Here is a 17,666-nt window from a genome sequence, read left to right as displayed (position 1 = left end):
TAGAATATTGAAAGAAAGTGTTTGTTTGGCTTAACACAAGAGGGACTCATAAATTACGGAATGATGATGACAGTATTGCATCGGGGAAATTCACTCCTCAGTGTCTCCCTTGGTAGTGCCAGGTATTTTAGAACCAAAAGAAATCTTGTCAACAAGCAAGCGCTCTTTCTCCACACACAGGGATGGGGTGGGGCAAGGCGAAATCAGAGATGAGATCCATCCCGTAGAAACGTCAGCTTGTTTACCAACACGAAGTCTTTTTCCTGGGACTGACATGACAGTGTTTAAGGAGCCGCAGAACCTGCTCGAAAGGAGAGCAGCTGTGGCAAGAAGACAGGCTAGCAGAGACCCACTGCCCCACAAAGGACCCGCGAGCAGATGATGCTGACGCTGGGTATGCAATAAGGCAGCGCCCCCAGCGACCTGGGCACCTCCTCGGGGATTTGCCTGCCCTCTTCATGGGGTTTTGCTGAAAAAGACAATTATGGGCACATCCTAATATTCAGGCTTCTTGGTAGATCCAATTTATTTACTTTCGTCTCATCCTGTGGGATAATGGAATCTAGACTCCAGTGATTGACACTAAGTTGCTTAAACACGGCTCAGTTTTGTATGCCCTAATGCAAAGTGGAAATACAGGGCAGCAGAAATAGGGGAGCAGTTGTAGTTAGATGAAACAGAACAGTATCAAACGTTCTATATAAACATACAGCAAGGATGTGGAGCCTAATGAGATCCAAGGGAAAATTATCAAGCGAAAAAGCAATACACAGTTCTAAGAACCAGAAAGAAGATTCTTTGGGGGGAAAAAATATATATATATATACATATATATATATATGTATATATATATGTATATATATATATATAATTTTATTCATATTCTATTTTGAAAACATCTTAGTGAGTCTCTTATATAATCAAGTTTAACCAAACAGAGGAATGCAATACATGCTGAGAGCAGCAGTGTTTTTAAGATTTATCATTAATCAGGGGCGCCTGGGTGGCACAGCGGTTAAGCGTCTGCCTTCGGCTCAGGGCGTGATCCCGGTGTTATGGGATCGAGCCCCACATCAGGCTCCTCTGCTATGAGCCTGCTTCTTCCTCTCCCACTCCCCCTGCTTGTGTTCCCTCTCTCGCTGGCTGTCTCTATCTCTGTCGAATAAATAAATAAAATCTTAAAAAATAAAATAAAATTTATCATTAATCATACTGTAAATTTATTACAGGCTCCGACCAACGATGCTGCAGACAGCAGTTTTAAACTTGGACGGACTCCACAGACCACCTCATCTAGCCCCTGCATTGTGTAAGAAGAAGAATGCCAAGGGCGTTCGTGGAAAAGATGGGTGAAACCCCAGGGTTCTGACTACCCAGCAGAGGTCACTGCGCTTACCCACAGCCCATGGGAAATGACCCTGAGCCTACCAAGGCCACTCTCTGTCACTGCAAATTTAGACCACAGTTTGTCTCACAAAATGGACCCTCAGTAGATCACATTAATGTGCTGACTTGGACATAAGAAGTGAATTTTGGTTCTCAAGAGACCTCACATTTATTCATCTAATATATACTCAACCCTCTCTTTTGAAAGCCCAGCTCACCGCCCACATCATCCCCTCCCCATACCTGGTTAGCACAGGAGTAAGGACTCTATCAACTGGTACCCTGTTCCCTGGCCATCAGAGTTCCCTCCTCCTCACCATAACTGCTGACCGCAGCCCCACGCACGGACAGAGTCTTCTTTCCAGGGTTGGACTTGAGGCCTTTATGCTGGCCTTGCCGCATGGCTCAATGGGGGGATATAAAGAAGTGAGGCAGTCGGATCCTCCGGATTTGGCCGGGAGGAGGGAGAGGTGCTGACGGCGGCACAGATGAGAAACAGAGAGGTCCTGGCAGCATCCGGAGCCCTGGCTCCCGCCATGCTGCAGGCTTTGGCCCCCAGAATGCAGACAGAGAGCCTCTTTTTCGCTCACCTGGAATGGGTTATAATACTTAACAACATAACTAACCCAAGTAAAACACTTTTCCTGATCAGCTTCCCTGGGAAAAGCAATAATCCTGACAGTGCACAACACATCCACAGAACTACCTTTGACTGCCAATTTTCTGGTAGATACAAGAAAGAAACAACTTCTCTGTTTTCTGCAGGCTGACACTTTGGTCAGGAAGGACCCACCTCTGTCTACAGCCATACCACTCTGAACGCGCCCAATCTCGTCTGACCCACCTCTGGGGATGAGATGGACTTGTCCCCAAATGTAGCCAGAGAAAGAGCTAAGAGGAGAGAGAAGAATAAAATTTTCCTGGACTTTTGACTCTGTTCTTACTTTAAAAATAGTTCAGATAGCCCAACACCAAGTTTTTATTCTTTCATCTCACGCAAAACAACTCCAATGAGTGCTAACAGCTCACAGTTTGCTTCTAGGTATCTTGTACTCATCTCATTGATGGGGGGTTTAGGTACACCTATTTTTCTTACAAACGGTCTTGAGCTCTGAGAGACAGGAGGCAGATCTGTTTGGATGGCAAAAACTCAAGACCACCCTTACTTCTGCTGAGAGTAATTGTTTGGAATGCCATCTGTTTATCAGACAGTAAAAGCTACACGATACACAGTGAGTTTCTCACTTATGAGGGGCACTTTTTCTTCTTTTTCTGAAGCCAAGGAGGGGTGGTAGCCACGGTGGGGCCCCTAGAATCTCCGGGGAGGAAGAAGCATGCCCTCTTTATTCCCACCTGCAGATGCGAGTTAGCACTGATTCAAAATGTTAAACACACTTAGCCAAGAAAGCCGAAGACTCTCTAGTTAGATCATTCTCGAGGTAAGTCAGCTGATACAGTCTTTTCTTTAATTACTGCCTTCTATGTACCTAGAGTGAGAAGAGCTCCCACTCTTCTTACAGGAAAGGATCAGCAGAAAGAAAGAAAGAAAGAAAGAAAGAAAGAAAGAAAGAAAGAAAGAAAGAAAGAAAGAAAGAAAGAAAGAAAGAAAGAAAGAAAGAAAGAAAGAAAGAAAGAAAGAAAGAAAGAAAGAAAGAAAGAAAGAAAGAAAGAAAGAAAGAAAGAAAGAAAGAAAGAAAGAAAGAAAGAAAGAAAGAAAGAAAAAAGAAAGAAAGGAAGAAAGGAAGGAAGGAAGGAAGAAAGAAAGAAAGAAAGAAAGAAAGAAAGAAAGAAAGAGAAAGAAAGAAAGAGGGAGGGAAGGAAGGAAGGGAGGGAGGGAGGGAAACAGGATGAACGCTCACTAGGCTATCAACTCTCAGCTATCAACTCGGCTGACCCACAGATGTTTTCTCTCCCTAAAATAAACAATATTGTTTACTTACACTACAAAGTTTTTTCACACAAGGATTGAAACCTGCTTTCTGAAAGAGGCTTTAATGTTCTCAGGCAAAAGCAGAATAGGAAAAATGCAACCTCATAACTCCTATTATCATTACTCCTGTCATTGTTTCCTGAGCTGTAAGAAGCCTATTAAGAGGGTGTGTGTTTGCCCACATGCCATTCAGCAGCATGCCACAGGAAAGGAAAATCACCTTCTAAGTCTTTCCAGATAATTCAGTATCTCAATACTGTGTGTGTGTGTGTGTGTGTGTGTGTGTGTGTGTGCGCGCGCGCGCGTGCGTGCGCAATCCTGCTTTGTCTTCTGGTAAACGTGTCATTATTTTATGAAAGGGTTCTGGGATGGAGGAAAAAGCAGAGACACGTAAAAGAAAACGTAAGAAGCACTAGGATGCATGGGTTAGAGATTCGGTGGTGACAGCACCCCATCTTAAACCCCATCTGAGACCCAACTTGTCCGTACGATGGGACAGATACCAACATACCAAAAAATGACAATAATCCCATGTGCCTTCAACCCTGTGGAAGGAAACAAGTGGCTGGTGCAATGCTTGGCAGGGAACACTTCTTCCCACAACTAGCCATGTCATCCTTGCTCCAGGTAAAACAGGGGAACTGCCCCTGAGAGGTCGCAGAGGACGAGACTGTGGAGACTTTGTGCACATCGGGTCCACTGAAGATACTGGCAAATGAAGTGACCCAATGAAAATACGTCACTGACAACAAGTATATGCACAGTGACCCTTCGGGATTTCGTGCAGTAAAATCTCCAGCAAGTCACAGGAGAATTCGGCCTTAGCCTGGAAGCAGAGGGCTGAGAATAACAAAATGAAAACACGACACGTGAAAACAAAGAAGAATTATGTTTTAAGAAAAGCATTTAGAAGATAAAAATAAAATATCGAGGAGAACATCTCAGCCGTATCTTTCCTCACTGTGAGCCACCCTTGTCTAAAAACTTTCCTGAGTCCTATGGACGTGGACCCACCCCACAAGGCTGTTCAGATGGGATCTCTTCCCTCCTCCGAGCCCTCCTGGGTTATTCCAGCCCTGACTGATCTTCCTTCCAGTCGCTGGGCCTCTGGAGGACATTTAACAGGTCATTCAGTGTGTTTATGTCTAGTTTTCTCTCTCTCTTTCTGCAAAGTTGTATCTTAAAATATACTAAGTAAAAAAAAAAGGTACTAAATGAGTTATTGTGTATAGAAAATATTCAGACAAAAAACAAAAACAAAAAACTAGCACTCGTTTAAAATGAGGGACAAATCTGCATAACACATTCTGTTAATACTCTGTTAGCCAGCATTCCCTGGCCCTCGGGTTATTACTGTATCAAAGAAGAGGAAAAGTAATGTCAAGGAAATTTCTTCCACGGAACAGCTTCTTTTCATTATTCCAGTTATTCAAATTTTTATGAATGTCTTTGAATATCTTTAACCACTTGTTCCAGACCATGAGCTCTCTGCCTCTTCTAAGTATTTTCCTTCAGACTGAAAAACATTCATTAATATTTGACTCTGTCCTGTCATTTCTCACATCTCTGACTTTTCTAGGAGGGGACCCTGAGATACTTTATGTAGCTTATCTCCAGGAAGAAGAGAAAACCGATTAGCCACAATCAAATTAAAAAAAAAAAAATCCCCTTACTCTTGTGGTCTCAAACAAGCAGATTTTCTTCACATGCTTCAAGGCAACAAATATAATTGAATGTAACTATTTAAAACATATCCCAAGCCTAACAAGCAAGAAGTGGCTCTGCCAGACCACAATGTCTTTGGGGGATCAATTTGGCCAATAAAGGCTGGAGACTATACACATTCCTGAAATAAAAAAGCACAGAGATGTCTGTGATCAACAGAACATAGCCCAAAGACATCGGCTTGGGAGCAGTAAGCAAATTCTGGATACCAATATCTGGCTATGAAGAATTAATCATCTAACTTCCCTCAAAATCTCATTGTTAGAAGTCAGAAGGCCCCTATAAAAATGTCACTGTTCTAGGTATTGGAATATATTTCCATTCAGAGTTCTAATTGGAGTTTAGCTATATGTCACTCAATTTTGCAGAATAAGAATTTCTCCAGGAATTCTTGCAGACGTACGATTAAGCATGCATTTGTTTAATGGAGTCTCTGGAAGGCGTTGCCAAATTTTAAACGTCCCATCATGCATTTATTCACCAGCTATCAAGCAACTTATGAATAATTTAACATTTTCCCGTATTTCACTATCAGATGGGTCTATAATAATGTCTCTAAGTTTCTTCTTCCTTGGGCTACAATTGTTTTATTAAAAAAAAAAAAGTTTCTTTATGAAGTTCCCATTTCTAAAACATTAAGTTGGCTATCAAATGAATCCTTGTCCGCATAAGAAGGGCAGAGCGACAGGAGTCCCTGTGGAATGGTAAGAGAACACCCTGAGCCAATACACACATGCAACCGACATTTCTTTTCTACGTGAGTGCCGCGTTGCGTCTGGTACGGAGCAGCGCACCTGGCCACAGTGTTAGAAGGAAACCTGCTCCTTGTCCTCCAGGAGTTGATAATGTGGCTGGAAGGGGACGCAGTACGCAGTCTGAAAGTGTGAGAATGGGACACAAAGAATGTACGTGGGGGCCAAGGCTTAACCTGAATACACTGACCTGCTCGCCTCCGGCGTGTGAACACGTACCTGAGTGTCATGCCAGGGACGGGGTCCACCGTGACACAACAGAACAAATTAACTCGGTAGGAGGAACGAAACATGACCACCGCAGACCCCTTGGCCACTGGCACAGGGCAGGAAGACTGGTCCTAGACAAAACGCTGAAGTAGACTGATTCCTCCAGCAAATCACCACCAGCCTTAAGTCTTTTCTCCTTTCTTAATGCTACCACCATGCACAACGCCCTCCTCTCCCACCTGGTCATACAAGGTCCCCTGTATCTGCTGCAGACCAGCGGGGGTGCCCGCAGCCTAGTTATTTGTTACCTGTTCGTTTTCATCCCCCAGGCTCATTAGTCTCTAAACTCTGTGGGGACAGAGGTTCATTTTTCATCCCAGAACCCATCCACGGGATATGGCTCAATAAACATGTGTCAACTAACATGCTACCAAATGGTGTCCCAAACTTTTCCCCCCGTCCAAAGTGCCCTACCCTGTGCCCCTCTCCCTCGGACACTTCTCAGGTGACAAATGATCTGAAGATCCATCAGAGGGATTTATTCGTGGGTGGAACTGTTCTGCTGCTGAGTCACTTACTCCTTTTTAGCCTCAGTTTCCCCAACTATAAAACGGAAATTGGAACATGTGCCCTGCATACCTCATTATGCAATACCAGGGTGCACTGCTGTAGGGGAGGAAAACTTTCCCCCTCTTCCCCTCTAGGTTCTTTGGCTGGCCTAATATTAAATTGACATAAGACAGACTAACAGGAGAAAAACAAATGTAATTTCGTACATATGGGAGCTCACAGAAATATGAGACTCTTTCAAAGAAGGGACCGAAGCAGGCAGCTTTTACACCTTTTAGAGAAACAATTAGTTGTGAAGATTTGACAAAGGGTCTTGGTCTGGGGATAACAAGTTAATGAAGAAGTAACAGGGTTCGTTTACACCGCCTTCTCAGCCCTGAATTCCCCATCTTGGCCATAAGGACGCCTTCTCCTTCTACCCTCCAGATACAGGAAGGTTACCCTTCCCATGGGGAATTCACTTTCTGCTTTCGGAGGGGCAGGGTGTCCTCCTTCAGGGGCTGTCTCTTAAGTAATTCTGATTCAGAATCAGATGCAAAAGTGGAATATTTTGGAGTGGCCTGCCCATCACTATAAATGTGAGGTCAAATTTTAGCTAGATTCTGTTAATAATCTGGATTTCTGGTCTCAAATGTACAGTCTCTCATGTAGGTATCATTCATGGTATATCCTGGTATGTCAGTTAATATAACAGTAAAAATTCATTCTTTATTTTAAATGAACTTTCCCCAGACATGGTCTAGCTGCTGGCAGAACTGGACACATGAACCAATCTCTACAGTTTTTAGAAGTGGTCTATTTTCAAAAATAAAAATATTCCCCACTGAACTTGATGGCGAGTTTCCTCTTTTGGGAAATAGACGGATTCTACTTGAATTTGTTTTCCTACCTTTTCCTGGCTGTTCTTGTTCTAGCAGACACCTACCTATTGGTGATGTAGGGTTCAGACCCTTTCACCCCACATCCTCTCCCACCACATGGCTCCACATGCCATCTAGATGGATGGCCCAACTCACGCCTTCCCTCTGAGCTCCAAACCTGTTCCCTATGGTTTTCCTGACATCTCCATGTAGATAGCTCAGAAGCACTCACTGCCCAGTTAATTATGCCAGAAACCTGGGGATTCTATTCTTGCACTCACTCCCCACACCCGATCACTCCCTGAGTCCTGGAGAGTCTACCTCCTAGATCAGCATCCAGGCCTCTGGTCTCTCCAGTGCCACTGGCACCACGCGCATGTGCATGTGGCCTGCCCACCCCCGGCTCCCATGCGGGTTCTTAACTGGTCTCCTGGCTTTCTCTCCTTCCCTCCTCCAAGCCACTCTCCCAAATATGGCTGCTGGGATTGTGTGAAAACACTCATCCACTAATCACTTTCATACTCAAAGGATCACTTCTGATCGCTTTTAGGGAAAAAAATCCTTCTTGTGACCTCACAGCCCTGCGTGATCAGACCCTACCCAACTCTGCAGCCGTGTCACCCCCACTCCCTCACATCGGCCTCCTCCCCTTGTTCTGGTGAGCCTCAGGCCTCACTCAGACTTCCTGTGCCTGGGGTTCTCTTTCCCGCTCCACTTCCTGCTTCCCAGGGCAAACTCACCTCCACCCTCAGTTTAAATGCTTTTTCCTCAAGAGGACTTTCTAGCACCCACCCCCTTCTCTCCAGCTTGGATTAAGTCCCCTTATTGTTTACCTCTAAGCATCACATACCTGTCCTTCCCAGCTTCATCACGATGGTCGTCGGTACTGCTATTTGTGCGTGTTTAGTGCCTCTCCCCTCCACAGGCCACAAGAGCAGTCACCCCAGGAGCCACAGGCACAGGTGAGCACATGCCCTGGCGAGCACTCATTTCCTGTCTGCACCTCCTTCCTGTGGGGATCCTGTACTGCTGAAGTTGGAGGGGAAAAATCACATTTCTCATACAGAGATTACCATGGCCCCTGCCCAAGGATGACACACAAATTCGTGAAGTGTTCCATATTCATAAATGAATGAATTAAAATAAAACAAAATTAAATTAAAATAAAATAAAAATTACATTTCTCGAACTTCCTTGCCAGTAGCCATTCAGATGTAAAATCAGTCCTACCCTTCAGCTCAACTTAGGACTGCCTCTTCAGCATTCCAGAAGATTCTTTGAGTCACTATGAACACCCACTAATACAATTAATTCCTTATTATCTGTAGCAGCTTCAGTAGCTTGTGTTCTGTCATTGAACCTTGACTCAGACAGTGCTCCACACCGGTGGAGTGACCACTTAATAATCATAAACAGGTTTCTAACCTACACACATGACCATTTTTAACAATGTACTTTAGTCTTACAGACTACTGACCTGGGATATTTTGTGGGGTGACTTCTTTTTGCAAAGCAATGTCTTCAGGGTTATTGTGGTTATATTTCATGTAAGAAATAATTCAAATCAGCTTAAGTATCTATGATGAAGGTCATCAAGCATATTATTTTATGAGTTGAAGGTTACATTTGCTTTTGAGATCATCAAATATGTATTAAAACTAAAAACTGAAGAAGTCCACTATGTGATAAATTTAGTCTCATAACTCAGGTTGTACTTAGACGTGTAACAAAGAGAACTGAAAATGGTATTTGTTCAACAAACAACATACAAATAATTGTCAGTTAAAAATGCTACTCCTTTGTTCTGCACTAATACTGTCTTTGAAATGTTTACCAGAAAGGGCCATCTCCCTCTGCCTGTCTCTCATGAATAAATAAATAAAATATTTAAAAAAGAAAAAAAGAAAGGGCCATCCCTAAGGGTAGCAACCATAGTCAGTTGAGTTCAGGGCCACTTCAAGGACAACTCTGAGACGGAAAATACAATCGTAAAGAACAGATAAGGAAGAATGAATGGAAAAGGAGGAAAGGCCTTCCCTCTTGCCTCAGACATGGGGAGAGGGGGATATGGGAGAAAAGGAAATGAAGGCAGGCAGATTACGTTGTGCAAAGCAGAACTACTTCCTACCCTGTTCTCCCCACCCCGGCACATTGAGGGATCCCTGAGACTCTGAGCCATGCGGATGAAAACAAAAATGCACTCTCAAACTTCTAATTCCTTCTGTCTTCTCTGCACAGGCCAGTTTCACTGGGGAAGCGAACTGTGAGCTTGGGCAGGCTGACAGGTTCCATCCACCCATCTTCATCTGTCTCTTACCGCCTCAATTCAGCAGACACGCACGGCATTCTGGCCGTGAGTCAAACACAAGAGGAAGACAGTTCCTGCCCATAAGCTGCTTAGAACCTGGTGGCTAAAGAGCTGCTGGGGGTAAATGTGCACAGCACGGTGGACACCTCCTCAGTGGGCTTGAAGAATCGTGCTGAGACTGCTTTATTTGCTCTATCAGGCGGACACCCTGGAAGTTAGTGGACACTCTGGTGAAGGTCTGCAATCTGAGTAACTGACAATCTGGAGGTCAGTATTGATGCCAAGACGAAACAGCTGCACCCTCTGCGGTGACCACAGATTTTGTACAGGGTGGGTTCTGGGTGAGCGCAGCAGTGTCTCTGCTTGCCACGGGGCATGGGTTTAATAACGCGGAAGAAAGGAAACCCCAGCGAGGGGTTCCGGAACAGTAAATGACTTTCTGCTGGGTACAGATGCCCAAGGCCATTCAGATTTCCAATTTCATTTTGGAAAACAGATGTTTCAGTAAATTTTTCAGGAAAATTTAATCCCATAATTATTTCCAGAAATGCTATGAAAATGTTCCTGAAGGATGAATTATTTTATTTCCTCAAGGTCGGTTGGTCAGTCACTCAGCACTTATGGAACTGCCCCCTAGGAGAAAAATCAACTACTAAGGAAATGGAAACACAGTTCTTACTTTCCAAGAACTGACAGTGTACGGAGGAGGGGGAAGGTAGACACAGAGATATTTAACAGTGGGCAAATGATTCAAATCAAAGGATGAAAAATTACAAACTGGGGGATCTCATTAACACCCCTACCTGTGAAAGCGTTCCAGACATGGGCTGTGATTTCAGAATTTAAAGAAGGTGGTGGGAGGGTGGGTGGTTAACTAGACTGAATGGTACTAGTTTAGTTGTCTCTGAGAAGCAGAGTCTTTAAAGAAAGGTAAGTTTTAAAGAGAGGCAAGGATGGTGGTAACCACGGAATTCCCCACAGAGAGTCTGGTCCTACCGCTGGTGAGGGTCAGGCACTCCTAAGAGCCTGCAGCAAGAGGCACCATGGGGAGGGAACGGACGGGAGCCATGGGACGTGGTTCTATAATTCCAGGCAGGTTAAACCCTCTGAGCCTCTGGTCGCACTTTGAAATAGATTATAATACCATCCGGCTATAGCACAAGATATCAAACGGGATATATAGAGTGCTTTGAAAACTATGAAAGGTTGGCCTGCAAAATTTCAAGTTAAAGGCAAAGAGGAAAGCTATGGCAAGAGCAGGCCCGGAGCTCCGCCCAAGGCAATGCAGGAGAAAGAAGCGCATGGATCAAGGAAACAGGACCTCGCAGGAGATGGGGCGCATGCAGGATAGGCTGATGGAGGTCCTGGAGTAATGGAAAAATACGATTTGGCCCAACACCAAGGAGACAGGGTTCCGGAGATGTTTAAGAATAGATGAGTTTTTAAACCGATGCAAAGAACTACAGGATATTTACCCAAAGAATATGGAAACACTAATTTGAGGGGATACATGCACCCCTCTGCTTGTTGCAACATTATTGTCATAGCCAAATTCTGGAAGCAGCCTAAGTATCCACTGACAGATGAAGACATAAAGAAGACAATATACAATGGAATATTATTCAGTTATGAAAAAGAATGAAACCTTGCCCTTGGCAACAACATGGATGGAGCTAGAGAGTATTATGTAAGCGAAATAGGTCAGTCAGAGAAAGACAAATACCATATGATTTCACTCATAGGTGGAATTTAAGAAACAAACAAGCAAAGGGGGAAAAAAAGACAAACCAAGAAACAGACTCTTAACTATAGAGAACAAACAGATGGTTGCCAGAAAGGGGGGCGGATGGGTGAAACAGGTGAAGGGGATTAAGGGTACACTTCTCTTGATGAGCACAGAATAATATTTGGAAGTGAATCACTATGTGGTACACCTGAAACGAATTTAGCACTGGAACTAGACTGGAATTAAAAGTAAGTGCGCAGGCACTACAAAGTTCTGTTAACACTGTTCCTGTGCCTACAGACGCGGCCAGTGTCTTCTGGGCCGAAGTCTTTGCAGGGGCTGAGACCACTGTCTGCCGCCGCAGCCGTGACTCTCAGAAGTGGTGACTCATGTTCTGTCTCTGCAGAAGCCTGATGCCCCATGTTTCAAACACTGCCCCTTGATTTAGCCGGTTCACAGCTGTGTGGTCTTTTTTATTTGTTTTGAAAATACAGGTAAGCCTAGAGAACAGAGGCAACCACGTACCGTTTTGATGTAGTTCCTTCTAGGCTTTTAGGTTCCAAGTAGCTTGCAGATGGCTGAGCTCATACAGTAAACCATATAAGAGCCTCGTTTTTCTCATTTAAGAATTCTTCAAACTCTTTTAATGAGTAAGTGCCCAGTAACTACTGAAATGCAAACATGATTACATGGCTAGAAAATACTCTAACATGTGCCTGAACTGTGATTCGTCTTTTTTTTTTTTTTGAGTATTGTTGAACCACTCCCCAGTGTTTCATTACCTCCATCATTTGTTCAGGTACAAAGTTTAGTTTTTTGGTTCCCGTATCAGGCTAAGGGCTACATCTCTTACAGAGTGTCAGATCCTTCTTCCATGAGAGACGAACAGAGGAACGGACACCATTGCTTCGGACAACATTAGCATCACGGCCACCAGCCTCATTAGCATCTTGAGAGCATCAAACCAAGAACCGTACTTGTCCTTAAGGACCAGGTTCACATCCATCAGCTCTATGAAGCTTTAATGCCCCAACCACTCCAGCCCTCACTTATGTCCTCTCGACTCCAACAGCTCATTCAATGAAATAATTATTTAATCACCAATCATTTAATGGTGATTTTTTTCCCCCTTGGATTGGTCCTGTCTTCCTGTGATGGACACACCTGTTGCTCTTGCTGCTCGGGATCTATTCAGCTCCTTCTGGTAACACTGTCCTGTGTTCCTACCTGGGACACCAGCCCCCCTCCCCATTCTGAGCCCCGCTCTAGACACGGAACATGTCAACTGTGCCTTTCTTAAGAAACAAGCACCTTCCATCGCTTTAGGAACAAACACATGATCCAATATGGTCCAAGACTTTTATTCAAACCATTAGGGGAAGAGACATTTTCCTGCTGGACTCAATGATGAAAGTAGAGCTGGGACGTTGGGGCCATCTTGCTGCCATAAGGATGAGGATAAAGCCAACACAAAGTGGAGCCAAGATAAACAGAAAGAACCAGGTGGCGGTAAACATCTGTGAGTCTTTAGACCGAACTACATCTGAATTTTTGTATACATGGGTCAGTAAGTTCTCTTCTTGATTAACCCAACCTGAATTATTTTCTACCATTTATAAAAATCAATCAAAAAAATAGGGCCCTTCATGCTTTGCCAATTAGATTTTAAACTCCCTGAGCCTGATTAAGTGTCCTCTGGTTCCCAATTGTACCAAGAACAGTGTTCAATGATTACTGTACACCTTGGGTCCAGGGCCATGGATTATTTTGCTTTGTATCTGTCCCAACACCTAAGACTGTGATGGACACATCAAACATCTGTGTGTTGCTCGAAGTTAGGTCCTCAAATGGAATAAGACACTCTCATAAGCATCAACCCCATCACAGCCTATTGGTGGAGACAAGGCTATTGGCAAAGCAGTGCTTCCTGCCCTCTGCATAGCCCTTCAACAGCCAAGTACAATTGCTGGGAATAATCCCAAATCACTTAGGGAAATGAGTGATTCTCAGCAACGAAGAGCCAGTCTTCTGTCAATACCTCCAAATTTCAAGAGACTTAATATTTCCTTTTCAAGGAACATAAGTTTTCTTTTCTTTTTTTTCTTTTATGGGTTTATAACAACTCCTCCAAGAGCAATTTCAGATTTTTCTCTTCACCTGAAGGATCCCCAAGAGGATGCCTTTAAGCTCCACACTTCAAAACAAAGGAAAGGACTCGTGTCATTGAAAGAAAGACTATTTTGACCCCGAAAAAGCAAAAAATAAAAACAAACTCCAAAAAGCAATCCGAAAACAAATTTAGATTCCACAGTGGTAAATGTGAAGGTCTTTATTCTTTTCTTTTTTTAAACCTGCAACACATTTCTAAATGTACAACATGGTATTGTTAATACGGGCACAGTGTTACACAGGAGGTCTCTAGAACGGAATCATCCTTGCTCTTGTTCTTAATGTAAGTGTCGTCTAAAAGAACGTGCCCACCAAAGAAAACAAAAACCTGATGACACAGCGTGAATTTGGGGAATGTGTTCTCTATCACACGTGGCTCTGAAAGGTAGGTTAGCATAGCTGGCCCGCCCATCTGAAAAGCTTAAAGCCCAGGCATGGGATGAGAGAGAGTAAATGGGAATATTGTTAATAATGTGACTTTTATAAAATGGGTACAATCATGTGAAATTTCAACTCCAGTATGGACTTACCAAGTTTTTTGGGGCTGCGACCCTACTGAGGTCACCACTACAGAAATATGTGGCGCCAGAAATACAGACAGGAAAAGAAAAGTGCAATTTTTTCTAAGGAATCGGCTATGAATAAAAGGCAGAAATGCTTTACTTACCACAGAGGGAAATGGTTTTCCATACACTTCTTTTGTTGATCTTTTCAAAATTAGACTTTCAAGGGTTTGCTCTAATTTAGGGGGCAGCAAAATGTCATGCCACAATATAAATCATTTTAGAAAAATATTGCCAATTAGAAAATGTAACAGTTATTTAAAAAAAAAAAAAACAACTCAAAGTGTCGAATGTGACATAAAGTGCAATAGAAGAGATTTATTCCTGGAAAGAATTGCAACACTTTGCAACATAATACCAACTTGAACACTTGAACCAAACGCACGGGGGCGGCGGGGTGGGGAGGTGGGGGAGTGGACCACAGTATATTAATGTTTCATATATATACAAGAATTTGAGAACTTTAAAAAAAATACATGTTAAAGTGACACAAATACAATAAAAAGAAAAATAGGAAGGATAATTGGTTTAAACTACCGAAAGGTCAAACTACAGTGCGACAGTGGAAAATAACAAATTCAAGGACCACAACTAGAAGAAATTCCATACCTGTTTAAAAACAACAACAACAAAACTTAGGGGCACCTGGGTGGCTCAGTTGGTTGAGCATCTGCCTTTGGCTTGGGTCATGATCCCAGGGTCCCGGGATCAAGCCCCACATCGGGCTCCCTGCTCAGTGGGGAGCCTGCTTCTCCCTCTCCCTCTGCTGTTGCCCCTGCTTGTTCTCTCTCCCCCCTCTCTGTCAAATAAATAAAATCTTTTAAAATAAATAAATAAAATAAAATAAAATAAAAACAACAAAACATAAACAAGAAGCTTCTTTGACTAGATTTTTACCAAATCTCCTCTATCTCATCAGCCCACTGGGATTATATAGTTGATATATGGCAAAAGATCCCACAGGAATGAGAATGAGGACGTCCTCCTTTTTAATTAACTCTAAGCCACTATCCTAAACCCTGTAATATCCCAGGCATTTTACATATACTATCTCATAAAGTCTGCAGAACAAGTCCACTACAAATTTTTTATATCCATTTTAAAGAAGAGAAAACTGAGTTCAGAAAAGTTGAATCACCCCCACCAGATCGTATTTAATTCCACAATAAAACCCATAGCTTTTCCTGTTCTCTTGGGAAGAGCTCCATAATGCCCCTTACCAGATTTCCAGGCCCCTACAAGTTGTCTGGGGCCACTCAGCACTGTGGACTGTGCACCAACCCGAAGCCAAGAGATCTGCAGTCAGCCTGCTGGCCAAACTACCACCATGTGGCCTAGCTCAGGAGCCGGTTAGACTGCATGGGTCCTGCCTCCTTCGTGTGCTAACAGTTGAATTTGATTTGAAAAATATAGCTTTAATCAGGCTTCAGGGATTGTCTTTTTCTATTCCTAAGCATACGGTGACCAATAGACTCATAATAAATGTTACAAACGATTCAATTACCATGAGGACCAGCTGGACAAGAGGCCTTCGTTTAATAGCCATAAAGGACCGATCTGCTGGGGATCACTTTCAGAGGCTGTCTTCAGGGCGATAAAGACTGTGGTAGAGTTTGGTTATCTTTAGTGTGGCTTAATGTCACAAGTCTTAGGAAGCTTTCCCTACCCGCCCACACCCTCCCCCCACCCACAACAAAACTCTGTCCCTCCCAGTTGCATCCTTCACGCACCACACAAGCTTTGGTGATTGTTTCCATGACTTTCTGCTTTGCTGGACATGAGTTCCTTGAGGCAGGAACACCATCCTAACTTATCCCTATATCCCCAGCACGTCCTCCTTGCTACAATGCTGGGCACATGATCAGAGGTTAACCCATGTTTATCTGAATACTGAATTTTCTTTCTTTTAAAAGGCAAGTAGGAAAGACAAGAGACAAGAATCTAGGTGATGTATGTACTTTATGACTCACAGGATCCCATTAAACACATACCAAGTACATGCCTGTCTCATTTTGCACAAAGGACCTGTTCCTAAAAGATAAGGAGAATTAGAAATTGATTCATCTAGCTAATAATTTCTAAGAATCTTAATCTCAATTTCAAATGAGGCAATTCTTTACGTTTCGCTTTAATAATCTGTACAGCTGCCATCTCCTGACGACAACCAATACCTAAATACACCACAGAACCCAAGAAAATTTGCAAGATGTTTTTAAAGGAAAAAATGTAAAGGGGGAGCAAAAAATTGTAAAAAAATAAATAAATAAAGTGAAAAATATGTCATGGAACCTGGACACCACCCCAGTCAATCTACATCGGTAGACTTGAGTATTTTAACTTAGACCATTTTTTTTATCCTTACAGTTGCAAACCACAACATGACAACATCATTTATCTGCAAGCAACTGAAATTAATCAGATGGAGCTTTCCCGTGAAAGATACGTGTTTATCTTCCAATTCATCTTGTTTTGCTTTTTTTTTTTTTTTTTTTTTTTAAGTAGGCTCCAGGGGTACCTGGGTGGCTCAGTTGGTTAAGCATCAGACTCTTGGTTTTGGCTCAGGTGTGATCTCAGGGTCTCATGAGATCCAGCCGCTTCCTACGTTGCGCTCAGAGGCAAGTCGGTTGGCTTCCCTTCTCTCTTCTCCCTCTGTCCCTCCCCCCTCTCATGCACCCTCTCAAAATAAAAATAAAAATAAAGTAGGCTCCATGCCCAACATGGGGCTTGAACCCTCAACCTGAGATCAAGAGTCACATGCTCTAATGATTGAGCCAGCCCGGTGCCCCTCATCTTATTTTTAGTTCAGACCTGTAGGCTATGCTGAAATGTATGAATGCTTTTGATATGTGAGAACAAAGACAGGAAACATCACGTGCCCTGAAATCAGGCCACAGGGCCCTGTCCCCAAGGTGGGGCCAGTCAAGAAGGCTTCAAGGAGGCGGCCATTTTAAACTGAGTTGCAAAGGAAAGAGGGAGCAGACGAATGAGGGCAGCGTCTCCTACGAATGCAAGGGCAAGGCTGACACCATAGAGGAAGAACAGAAAAGCGCTGGGCCTGGACAGCAAAGGGATTCCCTACCAGATGCCGGAAATCCTACCATCAGGGTAATGGGGTCACCATGGGACAGAAGCTCAAGGCTCACAGAAAGCCCTCAAAAGCCCCTGGGTCTTTCTCTCTCCCAGTTGCTCCCTTTAGGCTCGCCAGCGGTCAGCCCACGGCCCCTCACGTTCTGCGGCACTTTCCACCTTGTCCCAACTGTGCGGTTTACGGGCATGTGTGCCTTTAAATTAAACCATAAGCTCCTCCAGGGCAAGACCCTTGCTGTTTGCTGCCGTTCTTGCCCTCCCGTGATACCTGGTAAACGTAGTAGGTACCCAATAAATGCTGCGTGGATCAAGCAACCAGTAAGGGAACACACTATTTCCAGCAGTGCCTGGGTGGCTCCGTCGGGTAAGCTGCCTGCTCT

At 43.6% G+C, this 17,666-nt stretch overlaps 1 protein-coding gene and 1 pseudogene across 2 annotated transcripts in view; one reads left to right on the top strand and one right to left on the bottom strand.

Annotated features, from left to right (window-relative positions):
• The window catches only part of PIP4K2A (phosphatidylinositol-5-phosphate 4-kinase type 2 alpha), a 177,611-nt gene that overhangs the window by 103,918 nt on the left and 56,027 nt on the right, over positions 1–17,666 (bottom strand). The window lies entirely within an intron of this gene.
• LOC121106366 lies at positions 8,492–8,559 on the top strand (annotated as a pseudogene).

The sequence above is a fragment of the Ursus maritimus genome, unplaced genomic scaffold (assembly GCF_017311325.1).
Source record: "Ursus maritimus isolate PB19 unplaced genomic scaffold, ASM1731132v1 scaffold_31, whole genome shotgun sequence".
Taxonomy (NCBI): domain Eukaryota; kingdom Metazoa; phylum Chordata; class Mammalia; order Carnivora; family Ursidae; genus Ursus; species Ursus maritimus.
The sequence above is the reverse complement of the archived record's forward strand: the minus strand, read 5'-3'. Positions and strand labels throughout refer to the sequence as shown.